We start from the raw sequence: 9,078 nt of genomic DNA, 5'->3' as shown, positions 1-9,078 counted from the left end.
CTGTTTTTCAATCACGCGTCCGAGCTCATTTGAGAAATCAACTGTTCGATTTCGGAAATCAACTTTGTTTGATTTAAGCCTCAAATAACGAGGTTTAACACATTTTTCACGATAATCCGAGTTTCGGCGAATGCTGGTTTGTGGCACACCGGCACCCCCAAATGGCTTCCGTTGGTGCTCAAACTTTGCGTGGCCGCTTTATCTGACCCGAGGAACTTTCTATGTGATTTCCGGAGAATTTTATTCGGGACCTCGGAATCCGAAAACCGTGTATTATACGCTTCAATTTCGGCCGTTCGGAAGGTCGACCGGAACTGTTTCTTTTTCTCTCCTGTTTTTTAATCACGCGTCCGAGCTCATTTCCGGAATCAACTGTTCGATTTGACCTCAAATAACGAGCTTTAACACATTTTTCACAATAATCCGAGTTTGGCGAATCTTTGGTTTCGGCACACCGGCACACCCAAATGTCTTCCGTTGGTGCTCAAACTTTGCGTGGTCGCTTTATCTGACCCGAGGAACTTTCTATGTGATTTCCAGAGAATTTTATTCCGGGACCCCGGAATTCCGAAAAACCGTGTATTATACACTTCAATTTTAGCCGTTCGGAATGTCGTACCGGAACCTGTTTCTATTTCTCCCTGTTTTTCAATCACGCATCCAAGCTCATTTCAGGAATCAACCTGTTCGATTTCAGGAATCAACCTGTTCGATTTCAGCCTCAAATAACGAGCTTTAACACATTTTCACGATAATCCGAGTTTCGGCGAATGCTGGTTTGTGGCACACCGGCACCCCCAAATGTCTTCCGTTGGTGCTCAAACTTTGCGTGGCCACTATATCTGACCCGAGGACCTTTCTATGTGATTTCTGGAGAATTTTATTCCGGGACCCCGGAATCCCGAAAAACCGTGTATTATAAACTTCAATTTCAGCCGTTCGGAAGGTCGTACCGAAACCTATTTTTTTTTCTTCCTGTTTTTCAATCACGCGTCCGAGCTCATTTCAGGAATCAACCTGTTCGATTTCAGCCTCAAATAACGAGTTTTAACACATTTTTCACGATAATCCGAGTATCGTCGAATGCTGGTTTGTGGCTCACCGGCACCCCCAAATGTCTTCCGTTGGTGCTCAAACTTTGCGTGGCCGCCTTATCTGACCCGAGGAACTTTCTATGTGATTTCCGGAGAATTTTATTCCGGGACCCCGGAATCCCGAAATACCGTGTATTATACACTTTAATTTCAGCCGTTCGAAAGGTCGTACCAGAACCTGTTTCTTTTTCTCCCTGTTTTTCAACCACGCGTCCGAGCTCATTTCAGGAATCAACCTGTTCGATTTCAGCCTCAAATAACGAGCTTTAAAACATTTTTCACGATAATCCGAGTTTCGGCGAATGCTGGTTTGTGGCACACCGGCACCCTCAAATATCTTCCGTTGGTGCTCAAACTTTTCGTGGCCGCTTTATCTAACTCGAGGAACTTTCTATGTGATTTTCGGAGAATTTTATTCCGGGACCCCGGAATCCCGAAAAACCGTGTATTATACACTTCAATTTTACCCGTTCGGAAGGTCGTCTAGGAAACTGTTTCTTTTTCTCCATGTTTTTCAATCACGCGTCCAAGCTCATTTCAGGAATCAACTTTGTTCGATTTGAGAAATCAACTGTTCGATTTGACCTCAAATAACGAGCTTTAACACATTTTTCACTATAATCCGAGTTTCGGCGAATCTTTGGTTTGTGGCACACCGACACCCCCAAATGTCTTCCGTTGGTGCTCAAACTTTGCGTGGCCGCTTTATCTGACCCGAGGAACTTTCTATGTGATTTCCGGAGAATTTTATTCCGGGACCTCGGAATCCCGAAAAACCGTGTATTTAAACTTCAATTTCAGCCGTTCGGAAGGTCGTACCAAAACCTGTTTCTTTTTCTTCTTGTTTGTCAATCACGCGTCCGAGCTCATTTTAGGAATCAACCTGTTCGATTTCAGCCTCAAATAACGAGCTTTAACACATTTTTCACGATAATCCGAGTTTCGGCGAATGCTGGTTTGTGGCTCACCGGCACCCCCAAATGTCTTCCGTTGGTGCTCAAACTTTGTGTGGCCGCTTTATCTAACCCGAGGAACTTTCTATGTGATTTCCGGAGAATTTTATTAGGGACCGGAATCCCGAAATACCGTGTATTATACACTTCAATTTCGGTACCGTTCGAAAGGTCGTACGTAACCTGTTTCTTTTTCTCCCTGTTTTTCAATCACGCGTCCGAGCTCATTTCAGAAATCAACCTGTTCGATTTCGGAAATCAACCTGTTTGATTTAAGCCTCAAATAACGAGGTTTAACACATTTTTCACGATAATCCGAGTTTCGGCGAATGCTGGTTTGTGGCACACCGGCACCCCCAAATGGCTTCCGTTGGTGCTCAAACTTTGCGTGGCCGCTTTATCTAACCCGAGGAACTTTCTATGTGATTTCCGGAGAATTTTATTCCGGGACCTCGGAATCCCGAAAAACCGTGTATTATACACTTCAATTTTAGCCGTTCGGAAGGTAAATCGGAACATGTTTCTTTTTCTCTTTGTTTTTCAATCACGCGTCCGAGCTCATTTCAGAAATCAACTTGTTCGATTTCACCCTCAAATAACGAGCATTAACACATTTTTCACGATAATCAGAGTTTCGGCGAATCTTTGGTTTGTGGCACACCGGCACCCCAAATGTCTTCCGTTGGTGCTCAAACTTTGCGTAGCTGCTTTATCTGACCCGAGGAACTTTCTATGTGATTTTCGGAGAATTTTATTCCGGGACCGGAATCCGAAAAACCGTGTATTATACACTTCAATTTCAGCCGTTCGGAAGGTAAATCTTTGGAACTGTTTCTTTTTCTCCCTTTTTTTCAATCACGCGTCCAAGCTCATTTCAGGAATCAACCTGTTCGATTTCAGAAATCAATTTGTTCGATTTGACCTCAAATAACGAGCTTTAACACATTTTTCACTATAATCCGAGTTTCGGCGAATCTTTGGTTTGTGGCAAACCGGCACCCCAAATGTCTTCCGTTGGTGCTCAAACTTTGCGTGGCCGCTTTATCTGTCCCGAGGAACTTTCTTTGTGATTTCGGAGAATTTTATTCGGGACCCGGTATCCGAAAAACCGTGTATATAATACACTTCAATTTCAGCCATTCGGAAGGGCGTACCGGAACCTGTTTCTTTTTCTCCTTGTTTTTCAATCACGCGTCCGAGCTCATTTCAAGAATCAACCTATGAGATTTCAGGAATCAACCTGTTCGATTTCAGCCTCAAATAACGAGCTTTAACACACTTTTCACGATAATCCGAGTTTCGGCAAATGCTGGTTTGTGGCTCACCGGCACCACCAAATGTCTTCCGTTGGTGCTCAAACTTTGCGTGGCCGCTTTATCTGACCCGAGGAACTTTCTATGTGATTTCCGGAGAATTTTATTCCGGGACCCCGGAATCCCGAAATACCGTGTATTATACACTTTAATTTCGGCCGTTCGAAAGGTCGTACGAGAACTGTTTCTTTTTCTCCTGTTTCTCAACCACGCGTCCGAGCTCATTTGGGAATCAACTGTTCGATTTGACCTCAAATAAGGAGCTTTAAAACATTTTTCACGATAATCCGAGTTTCGGCGAATGCTGGTTTGTGGCACACCGGCACCCTCAAATGTCTTCCGTTGGTGCTCAAACTTTTCGTGGCCGCTTTATCTAACCCGAGGAACTTTCTATGTGATTTTCGGAGAATTTTATTCCGGAATCCCGAAAAACCGTGTATTATACACTTCAATTTTAGCCGTTCGGAAGGTCGTCTAGGAACTGTTTCTTTTTCTCCATGTTTTTCAATCACGCGTCCAAGCTCATTTCAGGAATCAACCTGTTCGATTTGAAATCAACTTTGTTCGATTTGACCTCAAATAACGAGCTTTAACACATTTTTCACTATAATCCGAGTTTCGGCGAATCTTTGGTTTGTGGCAAACCGACACCCCCAAATGTCTTCCGTTGGTGCTCAAACTTTGCGTGGCCGCTTTATCTGACCCGAGGAACTTTCTATGTGATTTCCGGAGAATTTTATTCCGGGACCTCGGAATCCCGAAAAACCGTGTATTTAAACTTCAATTTCAGCCGTTCGGAAGGTCGTACCAAAACCTGTTTCTTTTTCTTCTTGTTTGTCAATCACGCGTCCGAGCTCATTTTAGGAATCAACCTGTTCGATTTCAGCCTCAAATAACGAGCTTTAACACATTTTTCACGATAATCCGAGTTTCGGCGAATGCTGGTTTGTGGCTCACCGGCACCCCCAAATGTCTTCCGTTGGTGCTCAAACTTTGCGTGGCCGCTTTATCTAACCCGAGGAACTTTCTATGTGATTTCCGGAGAATTTTATTCCGGGACCCCGGAATCCCGAAATACCGTGTATTATACACTTCAATTTCAGCCGTTCGAAAGGTCGTACCAGAACCTGTTTCTTTTTCTCCCTGTTTTTCAATCACGCGTCCGAGCTCATTTCAGAAATCAACCTGTTCGATTTCGGAAATCAACCTGTTTGATTTAAGCCTCAAATAACGAGGTTTAACACATTTTTCACGATAATCCGAGTTTCGGCGAATGCTGGTTTGTGGCACACCGGCACCCCCAAATGGCTTCCGTTGGTGCTCAAACTTTGCGTGGCCGCTTTATCTGACCCGAGGAACTTTCTATGTGATTTCCGGAGAATTTTATTCCGGGACCTCGGAATCCCGAAAAACCGTGTATTATACGCTTCAATTTCAGCCGTTCGGAAGGTCGTACCGGAACATGTTTCTTTTTCTCTTTGTTTTTCAATCACGCGTCCGAGCTCATTTCAGAAATCAACCTGTTCGATTTCAGCCTCAAATAACGAGCATTAACACATTTTTCACAATAATCCGAGTTTCGGCGAATGCTGGTTTGTGGCACACCGGCACCCCCAAATGTCTTCCGTTGGTGCTCAAACTTTGCGTAGCTGCTTTATCTGACCCGAGGAACTTTCTATGTGATTTCTGGAGAATTTTATTCCGGGACCCCGGAATCCCGAAAAACCGTGTATTATACACTTCAATTTTAGCCGTTCGGAAGGTCGTACTGGAACCTGTTTCTTTTTCTCCCTGTTTTTCAATCACACGTCCAAGCTCATTTCAGGAATCAACCTGTTCGATTTCAGAAATCAAGCTGTTCGATTTCAGCCTCAAATAACGAGCTTTAACACATTTTTCACTATAATCCGAGTTTCGGCGAATGCTGGTTTGTGGCACACCGGCACCCCCAAATGTCTTCCGTTGGTGCTCAAACTTTGCGTGGCCGCTTTATCTGTCCCGAGGAACTTTCTTTGTGATTTCGGAGAATTTTATTCCGGGACCCCGGAATCCCGAAAAACCGTGTCAATTTCAGCCATTCGGAAGGGCGTACCGGAACCTGTTTCTTTTTCTCCTTGTTTTTCAATCACGCGTCCGAGCTCATTTCAAGAATCAACCTATGAGATTTCAGGAATCAACCTGTTCGATTTCAGCCTCAAATAACGAGCTTTAACACACTTTTCACGATAATCCGAGTTTCGGCAAATCTTTGGTTTCAGGCACACCGGCACCCCCAAATGTCTTCCGTTGGTGCTCAAACTTTGCGTGGCCGCTTTATCGACCCGAGGAACTTTCTATGTGATTTTCGGAGAATTTTATTCCGGGACCGGAATCCAAAAACCGTGTATTATACACTTCAATTTCGGCCGTTCGGAAGGTCGTACCGGAACTGTTTCTTTTTCTCCCTGTTTTTCAATCACGCGTCCGAGCGCATTTTAAATCAACTGTTCGATTTCAGCCTCAAATAACGAGCTTTAACACATTTTTCACGATAATCCGAGTTTCGGCGAATCTTTGGTTTGTAGGCACACCGGCACCCGAATGGCTTCCGTTGGTGCTCAAACTTTGCGTAGCCGCTTTATCTTACCCGAGGAAATTTCTATGTGATTTCCGGAGAATTTTATTCCGGAATCCCGAAAAACCGTGTATTATACACTTCAATTACAGCCGTTCGGAAGGGTCGGAACTCGCTCTTTTTCTCCTGTTTTTCAATCACGCGTCCGAGCTCATTTCAGGAATCAACTGTTCGATTTCAGCCTAAATAACGAGCTTTAACACATTTTTCACGATAATCCGAGCTTCGGCGAATCTTTGATTTGTGGATCACCGGTACCCCCAAATGTCTTCCGTTGGTGCTCAAACTTTGCGTGGCCGCTTATATCGACCGAGGAACTTTCTATGTGATTTTCGGAGAATTTTATTTCGGGACCCCGGAATCCCGAAATACCGTGTATTATTATACACTTCAAATTTCAGCCGTTCGAAAAGTCGTATTTAACCTCGTTTCTTTTTCTCCTGTTTTTCAATCACGCGTCCGAGCTCATTTCAGGAATCAACCTGTTCGATTTCAGGAATCAACTGTTCGATTTGTAAATCAACTGTTCGATTTCAAACCTCAAATAACGAGATTTAACACATTTTTCACGATAATCCGAGTTTCGGCGAATCTTGGTTTGTGGCACACTGGCACCCCCAAATGGCTTCCGTTGGTGCTCAAACTTTGTGTGGCCGCTTTATCTGACCCGAGGAACTTTATATGTGATTTCGGAGAATTTTATTAGGGACCCCGTAATCCCGAAAAACCGTGTATTATATACACTTCAATTTTAGCCGTTCGGAAGGTAAACGGAACCTGTTTCTTTTTCTCCCAGTTTTTCAATCACGCGTCCGAGCTCGTTTGGGAATCAACTTGTTCGATTTGGGAATCAACCTGTTCGATTTCGACCTCAAATAACGAGCTTTAACACATTTTTCACGATAATGCGAGTTTCGGCGAATGCTGGTTTGTGGCACACCGGCAACCCCAAATGTATTTCGTTGGTGCTCAAAATTTACGTGGCCGCTTTATCTGACCCGACGAACTTTCTATGTGATTTCCGGAGAATTTTATTCCGGGACCCCGGAATCCCGAAAAACCGTGTATTATACACTACAATTTGTACCGTTCGGAAGGTCGTAACGGAACCTGTTTCTTTTTCTCCTTGTTTTTCAATCACGGGCCCGAGCTCATTTTAGGAATCAACCTACTCGATTTCAGGAATCAACCTGTTCGATTTCAGCTTCAAATAACGAGCTTTAACACATTTTTCACGATAATCCGAGTTTCGGCGAATGCTGATTTGTGGCACACCGGCACACCCCAAATGTCTTCCGTTGGTGCTCAAACTTTGCGTGGCAGCTTTATCTGACCTAAGAAACTTTCTATGTGATTTCCGGAGAATTTTATTAGGGACCCGAAATCCCAAAAACCGTGTATTATAAACTTCAATTTCGGCCCGTTCGGAAGGTCGTACCGGAACCTGTTTCTTTTTCTCCCTGTTTTTTAATCACGCGTCCGAGCTCATTTCCGGAATCAACCTGTTCGATTTCAGCCTCAAATAACGAGCTTTAACACATTTTTCACGATAATCCGAGTTTCGACGAATGCTGGTTTGTGGCACACCGGCACACCCAAATGTCTTCCGTTGGTGCTCAAACTTTGCGTGGTCGCTTTATCTGACCCGAGGAACTTTCTATGTGATTTCCGGAGAATTTTATTCCGGGACCCCGGAATCCCGAAAAACCGTGTATTATACACTTCAATTTTAGCCGTTCGGAATGTCGTACCGGAACCGGTTTCTATTTCTCCCTGTTTTTCAATCACGCATCCAAGCTCATTTCAGGAATCAACCTGTTCGATTTCAGGAATCAACCTGTTCGATTTCAGCCTCAAATAACGAGCTTTAACACATTTTCACTATAATCCGAGTTTCGGCGAATGCTGGTTTGTGGCACACCGGCACCCCCAAATGTCTTCCGTTGGTGCTCAAACTTTGCGTGGCCACTATATCTGACCCGTGGACCTTTCTATGTGATTTCTGGAGAATTTTATTCCGGAATCCCGAAAAACCGTGTATTATAACACTTCAATTTCACCGTTCGGAAGGTCGCATCGAAACCTATTTTTTTTTTTTCTTTTTTTTTCAATCACGCGTCCGAGCTCATTTCAGGAATCAACCTGTTCGATTTCAGCCTCAAATAACGAGTTTTAACACATTTTCACGATAATCCGAGTATCGTCGAATCTTTGGTTTGTGGCTCACCGGCACCCCAAATGTCTTCCGTTGGTGCTCAAACTTTGCGTGGCCGCTTTATCTGACCCGAGGAACTTTCTATGTGATTTCCGGAGAATTTTATTCCGGGACCCCGGAATCCCGAAATACCGTGTATTATACACTTTAATTTCAGCCGTTCGAAAGGTCGTACCAGAACCTGTTTCTTTTTCTCCCTGTTTTTCAACCACGCGTCCGAGCTCATTTCAGGAATCAACCTGTTCGATTTCAGCCTCAAATAACGAGCTTTAAAACATTTTTCACGATAATCCGAGTTTCGGCGAATGCTGGTTTGTGGCACACCGGCACCCTCAAATGTCTTCCGTTGGTGCTCAAACTTTTCGTGGCCGCTTTATCTAACCCGAGGAACTTTCTATGTGATTTTCGGAGAATTTTATTCCGGGACCCCGGAATCCCGAAAAACCGTGTATTATACACTTCAATTTTACCCGTTCGGAAGGTCGTACCGGAACCTGTTTCTTTTTCTCCATGTTTTTCAATCACGCGTCCAAGCTCATTTCAGGAATCAACCTGTTCGATTTCAGAAATCAACCTGTTCGATTTCAGCCTCAAATAACGAGCTTTAACACATTTTTCACTATAATCCGAGTTTCGGCGAATGCTGGTTTGTGGCACACCGACACCCCCAAATGTCTTCCGTTGGTGCTCAAACTTTGCGTGGCCGCTTTATCTGACCCGAGGAACTTTCTATGTGATTTCCGGGGAATTTTATTCCGGGACCTCGGAATCCCGAAAAACCGTGTATTTAAACTTCAATTTCAGCCGTTCGGAAGGTCGTACCAAAACCTGTTTCTTTTTCTTCTTGTTTGTCAATCACGCGTCCGAGCTCATTTTAGGAATCAACCTG

This window comes from Silene latifolia, chromosome 11 (genome assembly GCF_048544455.1).
Source record: "Silene latifolia isolate original U9 population chromosome 11, ASM4854445v1, whole genome shotgun sequence".
Lineage (NCBI taxonomy): Eukaryota > Viridiplantae > Streptophyta > Magnoliopsida > Caryophyllales > Caryophyllaceae > Silene > Silene latifolia.
Note: the sequence above shows the minus strand (reverse complement) of the source record.